General features: G+C 38.4%; 2 pseudogenes; both read left to right on the top strand.

The window, feature by feature from the left end:
* Positions 1-10,733: 10,733 nt before the first annotated feature.
* On the top strand, positions 10,734-14,867 carry LOC102124481 (olfactory receptor 7E24-like; annotated as a pseudogene).
* A 5,373-nt stretch (positions 14,868-20,240) lies between these two features.
* Positions 20,241-21,252, top strand: LOC102137259 (olfactory receptor 7E24-like; annotated as a pseudogene).
* Positions 21,253-23,277: the final 2,025 nt, after the last annotated feature.

Raw genomic sequence — 23,277 nt, forward strand, 5'->3', positions numbered from 1 at the left:
ATCTCCTGACCTTGTGATCCGCCCGTCTCGGCCTCCCAAAGTGCTGGGATTACAGGCTTGAGCCACCGCGCCCGGCCATGAACGTGGATGTACTCTCTAACCAGGAACAGTTAGAAATCTGGCCAAATATACATAAAATAAAAGTGTTTGGACATTGGACAAATTCAGTAAAGGGTTGTGATCCCTGACAGAAGGGAAATAGGTGAATCCTACAATAGCTTCCACTTTTAGCCTATAGACAATTTATGGCCCATCAGTGCAGATATAGGGAAGCTTATCAAAGTATGAGGAGTTTTCCCTGAGTTGAGGAGACAGAGATTAGAGTTCAGGGTGGCCCAGGCAACTAGATTTTAGAAGGTAGAATATCGCAGAGAGGATGACTATTCAGAGAAAAGAGCTCTGGGTAATTGAATAGAAGTCGCTTTGAGTCTTTGACTCAATAATAACCTGACCATGCATAGGATAAAATTTAACAAGACTATACAAATAACAACATGTAGAAAAAGAAAAATTACCAAGAAATAGAAGCCGAACAATATCTATAGCTTATTCAGAACCAGAATTATTCAAGTTCCTTCCAGCCAGGGCAGGATGATTTTATTAAATGCATATGAAATTTACTAGAGACACCAGAAGAAGCCTATCTGGAGCTAAACTGGTACTACAGGAACAGTGACTTTAAACATACCCTCAAAAAGCATAAAAAGTTTTAAAACAAGCCTAGAAAATATCAAACTGAATCACAAGTAGTTTAATTTCTTGCCAGAATGAAATTAATTTCCTTTAAAGAAATACAACAAAATCCAGCCCTTAACAATAAAATGTTTATGATGTTTAACATTCAATCAAAAATTGATAGACATGCAAAAATAGAAGAAAATGTATCCAAAGAAAAAAATAATTCCATAGAAACAGATACAGAAATGATAAGGTAGAATTAGTAGCAAGAATGATAAAATAATCACTTTAAAAATGTGTTTAATATGCTTAAGAATTTAAAGAAAAACATAAATGTAATGAGGAGAAAAATGGAAGATTTAAAGAATGAAACTGAGTGGAACTGCAAGAGAAGAAAAATGAAGTATCTGAAGCGAAAATTATACAAATTCAATTAGAAGATTAAGAATGAGATACCCATCCCGACTCATTTTCTGAAGCTAGCATTACCCTGATTTAAAAAAAAAAAATGAAAACATTTTAGGAAAAAGAAACTACAGATTAATTTAATATCCATCATCTACACAGACAAAATAAATCCTTAACACTGTGATAGTAACGAATTGCATCAAATAATATGTACAAAGTATTATGTATCTTGAACAAGTGGAATTTGTCCCAGAAATGCAAAGTTTGTTTAATATTTCAAATCAATCAATGCAATTCAACAAAATAACATTAAAAAAATAAAAATAGAACGTCTTAATAGGTGCAGAAAATGCATTTGACAAAGTCAAATATATGGTAAAAATTCTCAGTTTTTATAGAATAGAAGGAATTTGATCAAAACCATCTATAAATACCCTGAAGTTAACATCACATTTACTTGTGAATAAATGAAGGCTTTCCCCCAAAGATTGTAAACAAAGTAAAAATGTTTACAACCATCATGTTTATTCAACATTGTATTGGATGTCAAAGTCAATGCAATAAGATAAGAAAAATAAACACAAGTTATACATATTGGAGAGAAAGATATAAAATTGCTTTCATTCACAGATGATGATACAACGTAAGTACCAAATTTGGAGAAATCTACAAAAAAAAACCTGTGAGAAATAGTGAGTTAAACAAGGTCACAGGATACAAGTTCAATAAGTAAAGCAGTTGTTTCTATGTTCAAATAATTAACAAATAGAAATCGTTTACAAAAACATTAACAAACATAAAATAAAAAGGAAGAAATTTATAGTGAAAGCTACAACACACTTCTGAAAGGCCTACAGAAGACCCAAATAAATGGAGAAATTTACCAAGTTCATGGATTGGAATAGTATCACTAAAATTCCAATTATCTCTAAGTGGATATATAAATTCAATGCAACGCCAATCAAAACATCAGGGGACATTTTTCAAAGTTGACAAGTTTTTTTACAATTTAAGTCAAAATGTAAAGGATCTAGAATAGCCAAAACCATTTTGAAAAAGAATAAATTAGGAGAACTCACACTACTTGTTTTCAAGATTTAATGTAAACTACAGTAATTAAGACAGTGTGGCAGTGGAATAAGGATAAGCATACAGATCAATGCAACAGAATAGTTCAAAAATAGAAACATATGCATGTGGTCAACTGATTTTGACAAAAGTTCCAAGCCAATTCAGTGAGAAGGGGATAATCTTTTTAACAAATGGTACTGGAACAACTGAATACTCATGTAGGATTAAAAAAAAAGAAATCTTGATCCCACACCATACCAAAACATTAACTTGAAAAGGACCACAGACCTAAACATAAAAGCTAAAACTATAAAACTTACAGAAGAAAGTGCAGGAGAAAATCCTTGTGACCTTGGAGTTGGTAAGGATTTCTTTAGACAGGAAACAAAAAGCATGAAACATTGGACTTCATAAAACTAAAACCTCCTGCTTTTTAAAGAAATGCCACAGGCTGGGAGAAAATATTCATAATACATATATCTGACAAAAACTGATATCTAAGTATATATCAGATGTATATAAATCTTACAATTTATAAGAACTCTTATGACTCAATGTTAGAAGACATCCACTCAGTTTAAAAAACAGGCAGAAGGTTTCGACAAACACATTTCACAAAAAAAGATATACAAATGGTCAATACATCAAAAGATGCTAAGATTATTAGTCTCAGGAAACAACAAATCGAAACCACAGTGAGATACAAACACACCACTAGTAGAATGACCAAAAATTTTAAAAGCTGACAATGCCAGGTGTTGAGGAGAATGTGGAACAAGTGGAATTGTCATAAATAATTGACGGGAATGTAAATTGTTACAATCATTTTGAGAAATGGTTTGGCAGCTTCTTACAAAATTAAACATATACTAATCATGTAATATAGCAATGACACTTCTAGGTATTTACCCAAGAAAAATGAAAACATATTTCCACAAAATGATATGTACAAGGTTATTCACAGATTTTTTTTATGAAAGACAAAAACTGCAAACAGCCAAAATGTCCATCAAGTAAATAAACACAATGTATAAACATATTAATACAATGAACTATTACTCAGAAGTAAAAAGAAACAAACTATTGATATACACAACATGGATAGGTTCCAAAAAGAACGCAGATAAAAGAGTATATAATGTATAGTTACGATTATTGGAAACTCTAGAAAACTAATCTAATCTACAATCATAGCAGATCAGTGGAAGTATGCGTGAAGAAAGGGTGATTGACTGGGAAGGGGAAGAAGGGAAACTTTTGGGGTGATAGAAATATTCTACATCTTAAATATGGTGGTGATTACATGTGTGTATACATTAGTCAAAATTAATCAAACTGTGAGTGCTCTTAAAATGGGTGTATCTGATACTATATAAATTGTAACTTGGAAAAATTTGCAAGGTGACATATAATATCTGATTCCCACAATCATACTCCTGAAATAATGTGGTACATTTTATGCAAGGCTTTGTTTTAAGTTGTATTCAAATTTTATGTTAATTCATTCCTACTGTAAAAAATAGTATTTGCTCTGACAAAATAAAATAATGTTATGACTTAAAAAATGAGAAGGTATGAGAAAGTTTTTATAGCAGGGAGTATACTCGTATTGTCTAAAGAGGACATATGCACTAAAAATGCAAAGTACAGCTTCAATTCATGATAAATTGTATGATCCTGTTATTAAATATTTACCTACAATTCAGCAATTCCTGAAGCCTATTTTATTCTAGTGAATTCAAATATAATTAATGAAGTACATTTAAAAGGCATGTATAGTATGAAACTTAATTATAAAACTATTCCTATTTATCTACTTGCCTACCACCTACGTATCAGAGATTTTTGTCTGATTTTGTACACATAAATGTATGTTTGGAATCTTTCTTTTTTTATTACACTTTAAGTTCTGGGGTACACGTGCAGAACATGCAGTTTTGTTACATAGGTATACACGTGACATGGTGGTTTGCCGCACCCATCAACCCGTCAACTACATTAGGTATTTCTCCCAATGCTATCCTTCCCCTAGCCCTTCACCTGCCAACAAGCCCTGGTGTGTGATGCTCCCCTCCCTGTGTCCATGTGTTCTCATTGTTCAGCTCCCACTTATGAGTGACAACATGCAGTGTTTGGTTTCTGTTCTTGTTTTGATTTGCTGAGAATGAGTTTCCAGCTTCATCCATATCCCTACAAAGAACATGAACCCATCCTTTTTTATGGTTGCACAGTATTCCATGGTGTATATGTGCCACATTTTCTTTATCCAGTCTATCATTGATGGACATTTGTATTGGATCCAAGTATTTGCTATTGTGAATAGTGCCATGATAAACATACATGTGCATGTATCTTTATAGTAGAATGATTTATAATCCTCTGGGTGTATACCCAGTAATGGGATTGCTGGGTCAAATGGTATTTCTAGTTCTAAATTCTTGAGGAATTGCCACACTGTCTTCCACAGTGGATGAACTAATTTACACTCCCACCAACAGTGTAAAAGTGTTCCTATTTCTCCACATCCTCTCCAGCATTTGTTGTTTCCTGACTTTTTAATGATCACCATTCTAACTGGCATGAGATGGTATCTCATTGTGGTTTTGATTTGCATTTCTCTAATGACCAGTGATGATGAGTCTTATTTCGTATGTTTGTTGGCTGCATAAATGTCTTCTTTTGAGAAGTGTATATTAATATCCTTTGTCCACTTTTTGATGGGGTTGTTTGGTTTTTTTCTTGTAAATTTGTTTAAGTTTTTTTGTAGATTCTGGATATTAGCCCTTTGTCAGATGGATAGAGTACAAAAATTTTCTCCCATTCTGTAGGTTGCATTTTCACTCCAGTGATAGTTTCTTTAGCTGCACAGAAGCTCTTTAGTTTAATTAGATCCCATTTGTCAATTTTGTTGCTATTGCTTTTGGTATTTTAGACATGAAGTCTTTGCTCATGCTTATGTGCTGAATGGTATTGCCTAGGTTTTCTTCTAGGATTTTTATGGTTTTAGGTCTTACGTTTAAGTCTTTAATCCATCTTCAGTTAATTTTTGTATAAGATGTAAGGAAGGAGTCCAGTTTCAATTTTCTGCATATAGCTAGCCAGTTTTTCCAACACCATTTATTAAATAGAGAATGCTTTCCCTATTGCTTGTTTGTGTGAGGTTTGTCAAAGATCAGATGGTTGTAGATGTGTGGTGTTATTTCTGAGGCTTCTATTCCGTTCCATTGGTCTATATATCTGTGTTGGTACCAGTACCATGCTGTTTTGGTTACTGTAGCTTTGTAGTATAGTTTGAAGTCAGGTAGCGCAATGCCTCCAGCTTTGTTCTTTTTGCTTAGGATTGTCTTGGCTATGCAGGCTCTTTTCTGGTTCCATGTGAAGTTTAAAGTAGTTTTTTCCAATTTTGTGAAGAAAGTCAGTGGGAGCTTAAAGGGGATAACATTGAATCAATAAATTTCTTTGGGCAGTATGGCCATTTTCACGATATTGATTCTTCCTATCCAGGAGCATGGAAGATTTTTCCATTTGTCTGTGTCCTCTCTTACTTCCTTGAGCAGTGGTTTGTAGTTCTCCTCGAAGAGGTCCTTCACATCCCTTGTAAGTTGTATTCATAGGTATTTTATTTTCTTAGTAGCAGTTGTGAATGGGAGTTTACTCATGATTTGGCTCTCTATCTGTTATTGATGTATAGGAATGCTTGTGATTTTTGCACATTGATTTTTGTATCCTGAGATTTTGCTGAAGTTGTTTGTCAGCTTAAGGAGGTTTTGGGCTGAGACGATGGGGTTTTCTAAATATACAATCAAGTCATCTGCAGACAGAGACAATTTGACTTCCTCTTTTCCTATTTAAATACCCTTCATTTCTTTCTCTTGCCTGATTGCCCTAGCCAGAACTTCCAATACTATGTTGAATAGGAGTGGTGAGAGAGGGCATTCTTGTCTTGTACCAGTTTTCAAAAAGAATGCTTCTAGTTTTTGCCTATTCAGTATGATATTGGCTGTGGGTTTGTCATAAATATCTCTAATTATTTTGAGATTCATTCCACTGATACCTAGCTTATTGAGAGATTTTAGTATGAAGGGGTGTTGAATTTTGTCAAAGGCCTTTTCTGCAACTATTGAGATAATCACGTGGTTTTTGTCACTGATTCTGTTTATGTAATGGATTACATTTATTTATTTGCATATGTTAAACCAGCCATGCATCCCAGGGATGAAGCCAACTTGATTGTGGTGGATAAGCTTTTTGATGTGGGGTTCAATTCGGTTTGCCAGTATTTTATTGAGGATTTTTGCATCGATGTTCATCAGGGATATTGGCCTGAAATTTTCTTTTTATGTTGTGTCTCTGCAAGATTTTGGTGTCAGGATGATGCTGGCCTCACAAAATGAGTTTGGGAGGATTCCCTCTTTTTCTATTGTTTGGAATAATTTCAGAAGGAATGGTACCAGCTCCTTTTTGTACCTCTGGTAGAATTTGGCTGTGAATCCGTCTGGTCCTGGACTTATTTTGGTTGGTAGGCTATTAATTACTGCATCAATTTCAGACTTTGTTATGGACCTATTCAGGGATTTGACTTCTTCCTGGTTTAGACTTGGGAGGGTGTACGTGTCCAGGAATTTATCCATTTCTTCTAGATTTTCTAGTTTATTTGCAGAGAGGTGTTTATAGTATTCTCTGACGGTAGTTTGTATTTCTGTGGGATCAGTGGTGATATCCTCTTTATGATATTTTATCACATCTATTTGATTCTTCTCTCTTTTCTTCTTTACTAGTCTGGCTAGTGGTCTATCTATTTTGTGGATCTTTTGAAAAAACCAGCTCCCGGATTCATTGATTTTTTGAAGGGTTTTTCATGGCTCTATCTCCTTCAGTTCTGCTCTAATCTTAGTTATCTCTTGTTTTCTGCTAGCTTTTGGGTTTGTTTGCTCTTTCTTCTCTAGTTCTTTTAATTTTGATGTTAGGGTGTTGATTTTAGATATCTCCTGCTTTCTCTTGTGGGCATTTAGTACTATAAATTTCCCTCCACACACTGCTTTAAATGTGTCCCAGAGATTCTGGTACATTGTGTCTTTGTTCTCACTGATTCCAAAAACATATTTATTTCTTCCTTCATTTCGTTATTTACCCAGTAGTCATTCAGGAGCAGGTTGTTCAGTTTCTGTATAGTTGTGTGGTTCTGAGTGAGTTTCTTAATCCTGTTCCAATTTGATTGCACTGTGGTCTGAGAGACTGTTGGTTATGATTTCTGTTCTTTTGCATTTGCTGAGGAGTATTTTGATTCCAATTATGTGGTCAAGTTCGGAATAAGTGCGATGAGGTGCTGAGAAGAATGTATACTCTGTTGATTTGGGGTGGAGAGTTCTGTAGATGTCTATTAGGTCTGCTTGGTCCAGAGCTGAGTTCAAGTCCTCAATATCCTTGTTATTTTTCTGCCTCATTGATCTGTCTAATATTGACAGTGGGATGTCAAAGTCTCCCACTATTATTGTGTGGGAGTCTAAGTCTCTTTATAGGACTCTAAGTACTTGCTTTTTGAGTCTGAGTCCTCCTGTATTGGGCACATATATATTTAGGATAGTTAGTTCTTGATGCATTGATCCCTTTACCATTATGTAATGCCCTTCTTTGTCTCTTTTGAGTTCTGTTGGTCTAAAGTCTGTTTTATCAGAGATTAGGATGGCAACTCTTGCTTTTTTTTTTTTTTTTTTTTTTTTTTTTTTTTTGGTTTTCCATTTGCTTGGTAAATTTTCCTTCATCCCTTTATTTTGAGCCTAAGTGTGTCTTTGCAGGTGAGATGGGTCTCCTGAATACAGCACACTGATTAGTCTTAACTCTTTATCCAATTTGCCAGTCTGTGTCTTTTAATTGGGGCATTTAACCCATTTACATTTAAGATTAATATTGTTACGTGTGAATTTGATCCTGTCATTATGATGCTAGCAGGTTATTTTGCGCATTAGTGATGCAGTTTCTTTAAAGTGTCGATGGACTTTACAATTTGGTATGTTTTTCTAGTGGCTGGAACTGGTTGTTCCTTTCCGTATTTTGTGCTTCCTTCAGGAGCTCTTGTAAGGCAGGCCCGTTGGTGACAAAATCTTTCAGCATTTGCTTATCTGTAAAAGATTTTATTTCTCCTTCACTTATGAAGCTTAGTTTGGCTGGATATGAAATTTGGAATTGGAAATTCTTTTCTTTGAGAATGTTGAATATTGGCCCCTGCTGTCTTCTGGCTTGTAGGTTTTCTGCTGAGAGACTCGCTGTTAGTCTTATGGGCTTCCCTTTGTGGATAACCTGACCTTTCTCTCTGGCTGCCCTTAACATTTTTTCCTTCATATCAACCTTGGTGAATCTGACGATTATGTGTCTTGGGGTTGCTCTTCTCGAGGAGTATCTTTGTGGTGTTCTCTGTATTTCCTGAATTTGAATGTTGGCCTGTCTTGCTAGGTTGGGGAAGTTCTCCTGGATAATATCCTGAAGAGTGTTTTTCAGCTTGGTTCCATTCTCCCTGTCACTTTCAGGTAATCAAACGTAGATTTGGTCTTGTCACATAGTCCCATATTTCTTGGAGATTTTGTTTGTTCCTTTTTATTCTTTTTTCTCTAATCTTGTCTTCTCGCTTTATTTCATTAAGTTGATCTTCAATCTCTGATATCCTTGCTTCTGCTTGATCAATTCAGTTATCTTCCCCTGGATATTACAAACCATGTTATAGGGAGGTGGACGCCCCCCACGATATGGGGAGTAATATCACACCCCTCTCCCCACCCTGGATATTACAAAACATGTCATGGGGGTTGGACACCCCCCGGTGATATGGGGAGTAACATCACTCCCCTTTCCCCCCACTGGATATTATGAACCATGTCACAGGGGGGTAAACACCTCCATGATATGGGGAGTAATATCACACCCCTCTCCCCCCCTGGATATTATGAACCTTGTCATGGGGGGTGGACACCCTTTGCCATATGGGGAGTAATATCACCTCTCCCCTAACTGGATATTATGAACCGTGTCACAGTGGGGGAAAAATCCCCCATGATATGGGGAGTAATGTCACCCCACTCTCACCCCCTGGATGTTATGAACCATGTCACAGGGGGGTAAACATCCCCCACAATAGGGGGAGTAATATCACCCCACTCTCCCACCCCCTGGATATTAGAAGCCGTGTCACAGGGGGGTAAACAACCCCCATGATAGGGGGAGTAATTTCACCCCCCTCCTCCCCCTAAATGTTAGGAACCATGTCACACGGGGGTGGACACCCCCCATGATGTGATGTAGGGAGTAATATTACCCCCCTCTCCCACTCCCAATATTACCAACCATATCATGAAGGGTGGACACCCCCCACAATATGGGGAGCAATATCACTCCACTCTTCCCTGCTGGATATTACAAACCATATAACAGGGGGATACAGACACAAGGCATTAACGATATTTTGAGTAATATTATCTTTCCTTTTGAACATTATGAACAATATGACAGAGGGGTGTACACCTCCTGCGATATTGGGAGTAATGTCATCCTCTCCCCCACTGGATATTAGGAACCATATTACAGGGGGATGTATTCCCCTTCAAGATTGGAAGGAAGATCATACTTGCCCTCCCTAGATATTTGAAACAATACCATAGGGGGTTGTACACTTTTACGATATTGGGAGTAATATCATCCTTTCTCCCCCTGGAAATTAGGAACAATATCACAGGGGTGGTGTAATCCCCTGAGATATTTAGGAAAATATTATCCTCTCCTCCCCTCAATATTAGGAACAATATTACAAGGGTGGTGTAAAGTACCTGCCAAATTGGGAAAAATACTATCCTCTCTCTCCCGTATATTAGAAACAATAACACAGGGGGAATGTATACCCACTACCATATTGGGAATAATATCATACTTGCCCCACCCCCTGGAAGTTAGGAACAACATCACAGCTGCGGGGGGACACTTTTACGACATTGAGAGTAATATCATACTCTCTCCCCCTGGAAATTAGGAATCATATCACAGAGGTGGTGTAGACCCTCTGCAATATTTAGGATAATGTTATCTCCCCCTTCGATATTAGGAACAATATTACAAGGGAGGTGTAAATTACCTGCCAAATTGGAGGTTAAACTCTCCTCTCCCTCCCTGTATTTTAGAAAATATAACACAGGGGAAATGTACACCAGTGCAATATTGGGAGTAATATCTTCCTCTCCCCACCTGGATATTAGGAACAATAACATGGGCGGGGCGTACACCCCTCTCGATATTGAATGTAATGTCATCCTCTCCCTCCCTTTTTATTACGAACAATATTCCAGGGGGGTGTACAACCCCTGCAATATTGAAAGTAGTATCATCCATTTCCCCAAGGATTTTAGGAACAACATCACAGGGGTAGAGTACACCTGCTGCGATTTCGGGAGTAACATCATCCTCTCATTGCCTGGATATTATAAACAACATCACAGGGGGGTGCATACACCCTCCGATATTGGGAGTAATATAATCCTCTCCTTCCCTATATATTAGGAGCAATATCACAGGGGGTGGTGTAAACTTCTTGCGATATGGGAAGTAGTATCACTCCCCTCTCTCGCCCTGGATATTACGAATGGTATCACAGAGAGGTGGACACCCTTTGCGATATGGGAGTAATATCACCCCCCTCTCCCGCCCTGGATATTATGACATATCACAGGGGGGTGGACACCCTCTGAGATGTGGGTAATAATATCACCCCCTTCTCCCTTACAGGATATTACAAACCATATCACAGGGGGTGGACACCTCCCACGATATTGGGAATAATATCATCCTCTCCCCCCTGGATATTAGGAACAATATTATAGGGGGTTGTACACCTCCTGTGATATTGGAAGTAATATCATCCTCCTCCCCATGGATATTAAGAACAATATCATAGGGGGGATGTACACGCCCTGTGATATTGAGAGTAGTAATATCCTCTCTACCACGGGATATTAGGAACCATATAAGGGGAGTGTGTACAATCCCTGTGGCATTGAAAGTAATATTCTCCTCTCCCCCTTTGGATATTAGGAACTATATCATAGGTAGGGTATACACCACCCGCGATATTTGGAGTAATATCATCCTCTCGCCCCATGGATATGAGAAACAATATCACAGGGGAGGTGTACACCCCATGTGATATTGTGTGTAATATCATTCTTCCCCACCCCCTGCAATATTGGGGTGTAATATCATTCTCTCCCTTCCTGGACATTATGAACAATATCACTACTAAGTGATATATTAGGAGTAATACATCCATATGATATTATGATGAATATCACAGGGTGTACACCCACTGTGATATTAGAAGTAACATCTCCTTAAAATATTAGGAAGAATATCATACACCCATTGTGACTTTACAAGTAATATCTCCCAAAAATGTTACAACTAATATCGCAGGGTGTACACTCTCAGTAATATTAGGAGTAATATCTCCCTAGAATATTACAAATACACATGGTGTACACCCACTGTGATATTAGGAAGACTATCACCAGGTATACACCCACTGTGACTTTAGAAGAAATATCTCCATAAAATAATACAAAAATATCACAGTGTATACAGTAATATCTCAGAATATTACAAATAATATCACAGGGTGTACACCCACTCTGATATTAGAAGTAATATCTCCCTAGGATATTATGAATAATATCACAAGGTGTACACCCACTGTGATAATAGGAATAATACCTCCCTAGGATATTACAAATAATGTCACAGGCTGTACACCCACTATGACATTAGGAGTAATATCTCCCTAGGATATTACGAATAACATCACAGATTTTACACCCATGGTGTGCACCCACTGTGATATTAGGAGTAATATCTGCACAGGATATAACAAATAATAGTACAGGGCATACACACAAGGTGTACACCCACTGTAATATTAGGAGAAATATCTCCCTAGGATATTATGAATAACATCACAGAGTGTACACACATGGTATACACCCTCTGTGGCATTAGGAACAATAACTTTCTAAGACATTACGCATAACATCACAGAATGTACACACATGGTTTACACCCACCGTGACATTAGGCGTAATATCTCCCTTGGATATTACGAATAACACCAAAGGGTATACACACATGGTGTACACCACTGTGATATTAGGAGTAATTTCTCCCTAGAATATTATGAATAACATCACAAGGTGTTCATTCATGGTGCACACCCACTGTGATATTAGGAGTAATATCTCTCCAGGATATTACAAATAATATCACAGGGTGTACACCCACTGTGATATTAGAAGTAATGTCTTCCTAGGATATTACTTTTCATATAAAAGGGTGTACATCCACTGTGATATTGGGAGCAATATTTCTCTAGGATATTACGAATAATATCACGGAGTGTACGCCCACTGTGATATTAGGAGTAATAATTCCCTAGGTTATTATGAATAATATCACAGGATGTACACCCACTGTGATATTAGGAGCAATATCTTCCTAGGATATTACAGATAATTTCAAAGGATGTGCACACGTGGTATATATCTACTGTGATATTAGGAGTAATATCTACCTAGGATATTACAAATAATATCACAGGGTGTACACCCACTGTGATATTAACAGTAATTTTTTTAGGTTATTATGAATAATATCACAGAGTGTACAAACATGGTGTACACTCACTGTAATATCAGGAGTAATATCTCCATAAAATATTAGGAATAATATCACAGGATGTACACCCACTGTGATATTAGGAGTAATATCTTTGTAGGATATTACAAATAATATCACAGGGTGTATGCCCACTATGACATTAGAAGCAATATCTCCCTAGGATATCAAAAATAATATCACAGGGTGTACAACCTCTGCATCCCGGGTTCTAAGGGATTCTCCTGCTTCTGCCTCCTGAGTGGCTGGGATTACAGGTGCCCACCACCACGCCTGGCTAATTTTGTATTTTCAGTAGAGATGGGATATCACAGTGCTGGTCAGGCTGGTCTGAAACTGTTGACCTCAGGTGATCCACCAGCCTCGGCCTTCCAAAGTGCTGGGATTACAGGTGTGAGCAAATGTGCTCGGCAAAGAGTTATATATTAAATAAATTTGGAAACATGGCTCCCATATTTGAGTATGCATTTACTTTTATGAAGAAATTATGTCAGAAAACCTAAGGATGATAATAAATATGAAAAGTAACTGGCATGTAAAAAGGTCTTTTGATTAAGAACTATAAGGTTCGATTTCATTTTTAGATAATGTGATCCTAGCTCTTGTATAGTGCTTATAAATATTCTACATCAAAGGAATTCTACATCAAAGGAATTTGTAGCAGTGTCAGAATAAAATCAAGTGTATTTCACTGCTTCTTAATTTTTAAATTAGACTGAGTTTGTTTTCTTAGAGAGAGAAGATTTTTTTTTTTTTTTTCTGAGAAGAGTAGGCCATATTTTACTGAGATTTTACTGAGATCTTGGATTTGTTACATATTATGTTTTGGTCTTCTAACATTCTCCAGTGGATTTTCTCTAAAGTATGTATGCACAGAAAGACTTGAATAGCAAAAAAGTAAATCATGTAATTCTGAGATTTTTGGGTTTGTCACAACTGAGAAATATTGCTGAGGGTGTATGATCCTCAAGTGTGAAAATGTTCCTCGTGAATTGCTTGTATCCAAAATATACACACGGCATTAAGTGCTGGTTTTTATCTTTTGTTTTTCCAATCCTTTTTTCTTCTCAAGGTGTCCAAGTCACACAGAACCACAGAATCTTACAGGTGTCTCAGAATTCCTTCTCCTGGGACTCTCAGAGGATCCAGAACTGCATCCAGTCCTCGCTGGGCTGTTCCTGTCCATGTGCCTGGTCGCGGTGCTGGGGAACCTGTTCATCATCCTGGCGGTCAGCCCTGACTCCCACCTCCACACCCCCATGTACTTCTTCCTCTCCAACTTGTCCTTGCCTGACATCAGTTTCACCTTGGCCATGGTCCCCAAGATGATTGTGGACATGCAATCGCATAGCAGAGTCATCTCCCACGCGGACTGCCTGGCACAGATGTCTTTCTTTGTCCTTTTTGCATGTATAGATGACATGCTCCTGACTGTGATAGCCTATAACTGATTTGTGGCCATCTGTCACCCCCTGCACTACCCAGTCATCATGAATCCTCACTTCTGTGTCTTCTTAGTTTTGGTGTCTTCTTCGTCAGCGTGTTGGATTCCCAGCTGCACAGTTGGATTGTTACGATTCACCTGCTTCAAGAATGTGGAAACCTCTGATTTTTTCTGTGACCGATCTCAACTTCTCAACCTTGCCTGTTCTGACTGTGTCATCAATAACATATTCATACATTTAGATAGTACTATATTTGGTTTTCTTCTCATTTCAGGGATCCTTTTGTCTTACTATAAAATTGTCCCCTCCACTCTAAGAATTCCATCGTCAGACGGGAAGTATAAAGCCTTCTCCACCTGTGGCTCTCACCTGGCAATTGTTTGCTTATTTTATGGAACAGGCACTGGCGTGTACCTGACTTCAGCTGTGTCACTATCCCCCAGGAATGGTGTGGTAGCATCAGTGTTGTACACTGTGGTCACCCCCATGCTGAACCCCTTCATCTGCAGACTGAGAAACAGGGGCATTCAAAGTGCCCTGTGGAGGCTGCGGAGCAGAACAGTCTAATCTCATGATCTGTTCTGTCCTTTTTCTTGTGTGGGTTAGAAAGGGCAACCACATTAAGTCTCTACATCTGCAAATCCTGCCCCCTTCCTCACATTATCTTTGTTGCTTCATGGCTTTTATTCCTTTCCACATTTCCTATGTGAATATTGCTTTCTTTGTTATGCCTTTAACTGGAATGGGTGAGTATTCTGGGAACCTTTGTTTAGCATAAACCTCATGACTGAATCCTCTATACCTAGGTGGCCTCCTTTAGTTTCTGAGCAATAACCCTGTTGTCCAGGTGGAATAACAACCATCTTTTTATATACAGGAAGTCCTCACTTCATTTTGTAATTCCCTGAAAATTGACTTTCTGGAAACAATGTACAGCAGGTCCTCCAATACCATTGGTTTGTTCAAAGTTGTCTAGTTCTAATGTTGATGAGGAATACATTGGCTTCACTCTACATAATTTTGCTTAAACGTGCAGTTTTCAAGAGACTATCAAAAATGTTAAGTAAGGAATACCGTGTACATCAAATTCACATCCTTTCCCACAGTTCGTGTGGAATTCCTTTATAAACTGCTTCTAGGGAATCTATTTAGGCAGGTTATGTGTAGAGATCCATGTCACAGCTCCTCAATCTTAGCTTTGACTGAAATCACCTGGGTAGCTTGCAAATGAGGAGGCCTGAGTCTCATTATTTAAGATTCTGATTTACTTGCACCTGTGTGGGTATGCAGATTTTTTTTTTTTTTTTAAGCAAAAGAGATGGTTCCAATGATGAAGTTCCTGGGGGGATCAAGCTCTGATGAGTAAGAATAAAACTTAATTGTAATATAATTTCTTCAAATGTTATCTTCAAATGCATTGTACTTCAACACTATAAAAAATTTTTATTATGCTGTTTTTCTTACCACTTAGCATTTTCATTTTACATTTGTTGAAGTTACAGATTTATACACACATTGATTGCTGCTTTATTTCACACTTGTACATATATAAAATGGGAAATAGAAAAGAATAAAATGGTCACAGTATCCCTAAAGTTTCTCATTCTGAAACATTTTTAAAATATTTGTCTTTAATAAGTTTGTTTCAATTAAGAAACTATGGTATACACACACAATAAAGTATTATTCAAACTAAAAGGAATAAAATCCTCTCCACTGCCGCAAAAATGGATGAGATTGCAGGTCAGTATATTAAACGAAATAAGCCAGGAGCAGAATGACAAATGTTACATGTCCTCACTTATATGTAGGAACAAAAAAGAAAACCTTGACCAGGTGTAGTGGCTCATGCCTGTAATCCCAGCACTTTGGGAAGCCAAGTCAGATGGATCACTTGAGGCCACAAGTTTGAGACCAGCCTGGCAAACATGGTGAAACCACATCTCTACTAAAAATACAAAAATTACCTGGGCATGGTTGTGCATGCCTGTAGTCCCAGCTACTTGGGAGGCTGAGGCTGGAGAATTGCTTGAATCTAAAAGGCAGAGGTTGCAGTGAGCCAAGATCTTGCCTCTATACTCCAACCCGGGCAACAGAACGAGACTCCAACAACCACATACACACAAAAGGAGTCTCAAGGTGGAGATTATAAAGGTGGTTAGCAGAGGCTAGAAAGAAAAAGGGTGGGATAGGGAATGAAGAGAAGTTGATAATTGGGTACAAAACACAGAAAGATGGAACAAATGAGTTCTAGTGTTTGATAGTACAGTATGGAAATTTTAATTCACAAAAACCTCTTGCGTATTTCCAGATGGCTTAGAAAGAAGCTTCCTAACTTTCTCATTGTGATGGTTTTTAAGTTATTCTCTTTCTCCTCCAATTACACCCTTCTATACTCTTCTTTTTTAGGCTAGATTGGAGCTCTTGAAATCATCCTGTATTTTTATTTATTTATTTATTTATTTATTGAGAAGGAGTTTCATTCTTGTTGCCCAGGTTGGAGTGCAATGGCATGATCTTGGCTCACCACAAACTCCGCCTCCTGGGTTCAAGCAATGCTCCTGCCTCAGCCTCCCTAGTAGCTGAGATTACACACCAACACGCCCACCTAACTTTTATTTTTAGTAGAGACGGGGTTTCTCCCTGTTGGTCAGGCTGGTCTTGAACTCCCAACCTCAGGTGACCCGCCCACCTCGGCCTCCCAAAATGTTAGGATTACAGGCGTGAGCACCCACACCCAACCCATGCTACATCTTTACCTGTTGTCTGTTGTTGTTTGTTTGTTCTTGATCCCAGAAATTACTTCTCACATATATGTTCAAATGGTTTTTAACATGAGTGCCAAGAAAGTTCATTGGTGGAAATGCAGCCTTTTCAACAAATGGTGTTGGAGAAGCTTGATTTCCACATGCAGAGAAATGAAGATGGACCATGTCACACCAGATGCAAAAACTAACACAAACCGGATAAAAGACCTAACCCCAAGAGCTAAAACTATAATATGCCTAAAAGAAAATGCTGGCAAAACCTTTATGACATCAGAGTGGGCAATGCTTTCTGGGATATGACACCAAAAGCATAGGCAACAAAAGAAAATTATATTCCTTGGATTACAGCTAAATGAGAAACACTTTTCTGCATCAAAAAACGCTATGAACTGAGTGAAAAAATAACCCATGGATTAGGAAAAATATTTGCAAATCATATATTTGAAAAGAGGCTGATATCCATAATATGCAAAGAACCGCTAGAACTAAACAACAAGAAACCCAAGGCATCCCATTAACAATGATCAGAAGACTTGAGTAGACATCTCCCTAGGAAAGATATACCAATGGCAAATAACCATATAAAATGACATTCAAAATCACTAATCATAGGGAAGGGCAAATCAAATCAAAAATGTGATAGCACACATTAGGATGAATATGATAAACAAACAAGCAATGGTGAAAATTAGAGGGAAGTAGGAATGCTCCAACATGATCAGAGGGAATGTAAAACTGCAGGAACAGGGAAAATAGTATGGAGTGTACTTGAAAAATTAGAAACAGAATTATCAGATGATCCTGCAGTTGCATTTGTGGGTACCTACCAAAAAGAATTAGAAGCCAGGAGTGGAAGAGATATTTGTACACCCACATTCATAGCAGCGTTATTCACAGTAGCCAAAATGTGGAAGCAACCCAATGGTCCATGGACAGATGAATGAAAAAGCACACTGCAGCTCATTCATACAATGGAATTCAGCCTTAAAAAGGCAGGCACTTCTGGCCAGTGCGGTGGCTCACACCTGTAATCCCAGCATCTTGGGAGGCCAAGGTGGGCGGATCACCTGAGGTCAGGAGTATGAAACCAGCCTGGCCAAAACGGCGAAAGCTCATCTCTACTAAAAATGATAGAATTAGTTGGGCATGGTGGCACATGCTTCTAATCCCAGCTACTCAGTAGACTGAGACACAAGAATTGTTTGAACCCAGGATGTGGAAGTTGCAGTGAGCCGAGATCGTGCCACTATACTCCAACCTGGGCTTTGTCTCAAAAAAAAAAAAAAAAATTAAACATGGTATGATTCCACTTACATCAAGACTCTAGAGTAGTTAAACTCATAGAATTGCAAAATAGAATGGTGGCCCCCGGGGCGGGGGTGAGAGAGAGGAATGGAGAGTTTATAATATGGGTACAATTTCCATTTTGAAAGATAAAAATGTTCTGGAGATGAGGGAGGTGATGGTTGCTAAACAATGTGAATGTACTTAATGTCATTAAACTGTAAACTTAAAAATAGTGGAAATTGTAAATGTTTATACTGGCCATTCTACATGAAATAATATATATTTATAATTTTTAATATTTCAATGTGGTATGTTTTACCATAATAAAATATGAAAATTAAAGCAATTGAATCTTTAAAAAGAAAAGAAAGAGGCGAATAATACACACAGGATTTCTGCTGATTAGAGGAAGAGCCCAAAAATGGATGCTCATTTTTCTCCTCTTCTTGCTGCACTATTATGAGGAAATCGTTAGAGATGGGCGAACTTCGGTGAATTTGGCTAATGAAGAGCTCTGTGCCTTGAGCCCCCGAGGCCATGGAATAATAAATACTCAGTCTGTACCTCCAGCCCTGCAGTGTGAGGTTCCAGTCAGGTGGGCTCCACACCTGTCACCTGCATCAGGAGGCTCATGTCTGACCTTGTCTTCTTGCCCGGCTTGAGGACGGAGTCTGAGCCTCCATCGTGCACCACGCAGGGAAGACACTGGACCGGTTCTCCGTGGTCGTGGCCCGGCAGAGGGGAAGCGCAGTTCAGTGAGTGCTGAGGGACGCTGGGGAGCCTTGTTTTGTTTCCTCGTCCTCAGGACAAACAGAGGAGTGCGGTGGGCAGATGGGAAGAGACCAGTGTGCAAACTGTCAGCTCAGCGGACTGTGGGGTTTCTGTTTTTGGTTGTGGTGGGGGTCTCAGAAATCTTATTCAAAATTTTGGTTTCCTCCCACACTGGTTGTCCCTTTCATGGACATCTCACCCATGATAGCAGCAAATGAGTCCCTCTAAACTATTCCTTAAGCACAACATAAAGATTATGAAGGTGATGATGAGGATAAAGAGGATGATGACAGACACCATGGCATCATGAACCCTTACTGAAGGCTTCCTAAATACCAGGCTCTGAGCTCTGTGGTCTATGCAGCTTCTTTCATTTCATCCTTGTAGTCTTCTCCCAGTTATTAGTGCACATTTCATTATTATTTTACAGACTAGAAAAGAAGCAATGCATTTTCATATAACTTGTACCAGATCATGAAGTCGAAAAGGGTGAAGTCCCATTTGAACCAGGCAGTCTAAGTCCAGACACCTAAGCTAAGGACAGGAGTTATGTCTTACATGAATTTTAAAACAAGCCCCACCTATTTGAGTAAGCAATTACTCCCTTGAGGGAGAAAAGTCAGAAAACATAATGTTGAAATCACTAGAACATAACTGGCATATGGAAATATTTTCTGATTATGAACTGTCAACTTTAATTTCATTTCCAGATGGCATGGTCTTAGCTGTTATACAGTGTTTATAAATGTTCTAAATCAAGGGAATTTGTGGCAATCTATTAGAATAAAATAAAATATTTGAGTTCTTAATTTCCTTTAATTAGGATAAACTTTTTCTTAAAGTGAAGAGAATGTTTTTATTACATATTTTTCTTCTGAAAAGATAGGCTGTATTTTCTAGCAATTACGAATTTGTTGTATATGATGATCTGGTTCTCGGAACATTCTTGAATCTAGTGTTTCTAAGGCAGGTGTGTACAGCAAGAAGTGAATAACACAAAAATCAATCATGAACGCATTATAAGGCAATTGAGTTTGTCACAACTGCAAAATATTGCTGATTGTGGATTGCTCTGAAATCTGGAAACATTACTTGTGAATTGCTTATATCCAAAATGCAGACACAGTGCTGGGTGTTGGTTTACTTGTTTCTGATTTTTCAACTCTCTTTTCTACGCAAAAGGTGTCCAAACTATACAGACCCACAGAATCTAACAGATGTCTCAGTAGTCCTCCTCCTAGAACTCTCAGAGGATCCAGAACTGCAGCCAGTCCTCGCTGGGCTGTTCCTGTCCATGTGCCTCATCATGGTGCTGGGGAACCTGCTCATCATCCTGGCTGTCAGCCCTGACTCCCACCTCTACACCCCCATGTACTTCTTCCTCTCCAACCTGTCCTTGCCTGACATCAGTTTCACCTCCACCACAGTCCCCAAGATGTTTGTGAACATCCAACCTCCCAGCAGAGTCATCTCCTATGCCGGCTCCCTGACCCAGATGTCTCTTTTTGCCGTTTTTGGAGGCATGGAAGAAAGACATGCTCCTGAGTGTGATGGCTGTAAGACTGGTTTGTAGCCATCTGTCACCCTCTATATTATTCAGTCATCATGAATGGGTGTTTCTGTGGCTTCCTAGTTCTGTTGTCTTTTTTCTCAGTCTTTTAGACTCCCAGCTGTACAATTTGGTTGCCTTACAAATTACCTGCTTCAAGGATGTGGAAATTCCTGATTTCTTCTGTGACCCTTCTCAGTTCCCCCACCTTGCATGTTGTGACACGTTCACTAATAACATAGTCATGTATTTCCCTGCTGCTGTATTTGGTTTTCTTCCCACCTTGGGGATCCTTTTATCTTACTATAAAATTGTTTCCTCCATTCTGAGGGTTTCATCATCAGGTGGGAACTATAAAGCCTTCTCCACCTGTGGGTCTCACCTGTCAGTTGTGTGCTTATTTTATGGAACAGGCATTGGAGGGTACCTCAATTCAGATGTGTCATCTTCCCCCAGAAAGGATGCAGTGGCCTCAGTGATATACACGGTGGTCACCCCCATGCTAAACCCCTTCTACAGCCTGAGAAACAGGGATATTAAAAGTGTCCTGCGGTGGCCGCAAGGCAGAACAGTCTAATCTCAGTATCTTGTTATCTGTTCCATTCCTTTTGTAATGTGGGTTAAAAAAGGCAGCAAGGTGAAATATGAATAATATCACAGGGTTAACACACACTGTGATATTAAGAGTAATATCTCCTCCCTAGGATATAAAAAAATACTATCACAGAGTGTACACACATGGGGAACACACACTGTGGTATTAGGAATTGTATCTCCCTAGGATATTACGAATAATATCACACCAGGTGTGTACACTCACTGTGATATTTGAAACAATATCTCCCTAGGAGATTACAAATAATAACAAAGAGTGTACATCCCATGACATTAGGAGTAACAGCCTTCTAGTATATTATGAATAACATCACAAGGTATACACCTTCTGTGACATTTTGTACACCCTTTGTGACATTAAAAGAAACATCCCCCTAGGATATTACGAATAATGTCACAGGCAATGTACACACATGGTACACATGGCTTTCTTGAACACACGGTGTGCACCTCCTGTGACATTAGGAATACATCCCCCATGATATTATGAATCATATCACAATGCGTACACACATTGTGACATTAGTAGTAATATCCTGCTAGTATATTGTGAATAATATCACAGGATGTACACACCTGTGACATTAGGAGTAACTTCCCACTAGAATATTGTCAATAATATCACAGGGCGTATACTATCTATGACATTAAAAGTAACATCCTTTTAAGATATTACAAATAATATCACAGGGTGTACATTTCCTGTGTCATTAGGAGTAACATCCCCCTAGGATATTATGAATAATACCACAGGCTATACCTCCCCTGTGACATTAGGAGTAACATCTCCCTAGGATTTTACAGGGTGTGCTCCCTGTGTGACATTGTGCATAAAATCTCCCTAGGATATTAAGAATAATATCACAGTGTGTACATACCCTGTAAAATTAGGAGTAACATCTCTTTAGGATATCATGAATAATATCACAGAGTGTGCACCCATTTTGACATTAGGAATAACATTTCCCTAGAATATTATGAATAATATCACCCACTGGGTGTACACCCCCAGTGACATTAGGATTAATACCCCCCTAGGATATTATGAATGATATCACAGGTGTACACCACTTGTGACGTTAGAAATAACATCCTCCTAAAATATTATGAATAATATCACAGGGTGTACACCCCCTGTGATAGTAGGAGTAACATACCCCTAGGATATTATCAATAATATTTCAGCGTGATCACCCCCTGTGACACTGGGAGTAATATTCCCTAGGGTATTACAAATAATATCACAGGATGTATACCACCTGTGACATTAGTTGTAAAACATTCCCCTAGGATATGATGAATAATATCACAGGGTGTACACTTACTGTGACATTAGGAGTAATATCTCTCTAGAATATTTCTTCTAATATCATAGGGTGTACACCCACAGTGATATTAACAGTAATATCTTCCTAGTATATTACAAATTCTGCTGGCACCTGACCACTTCCCCCATGGACTGAGGTCAGGTTAACCCAACCAGCTGACACCACCGCAGCCAACACCCAACTGTATGTACCCAAGGTGGAACACATTTGCTGTTCTCCGTGGGTCCAGTTGCTTTCTTGGTAAATCCTAGTGTGATCTCCTGGACAACCTAGTTAAAGAGCTAGTATTTACTTACCATTTTGTTTCCTCTCAGTGAAAGCGGTGCACACACTAGCTGCTTCTGTCAGCCATCTTGAACAAGAACCCCCTGAAAGAAGCTTTCTTGAACACTGCTTCTTCTAAAACTGCTTATCAGGAATTCGAGCAGACATTTACCACCAAAATATAATAAAATAATCATCACTAGTACTTCTCAACTAACACCCTAGTAAATCTAATTGCTGTCACAAAATGTCCTTCCTTTGTTCTCTGTTATTCTATATTCACCTCCCTCACTCCCTCTGCATTTAAATAAACTAAAAGTATAAGACTGGAATGGGCCTCACAGCCATTTTAATTACATGTAATTATTTGTAACACATATAAACCGAGGTCAAAT

This window comes from Macaca fascicularis, chromosome 14, assembly GCF_037993035.2.
Source record: "Macaca fascicularis isolate 582-1 chromosome 14, T2T-MFA8v1.1".
Taxonomy (NCBI): Eukaryota; Metazoa; Chordata; class Mammalia; order Primates; family Cercopithecidae; genus Macaca; species Macaca fascicularis.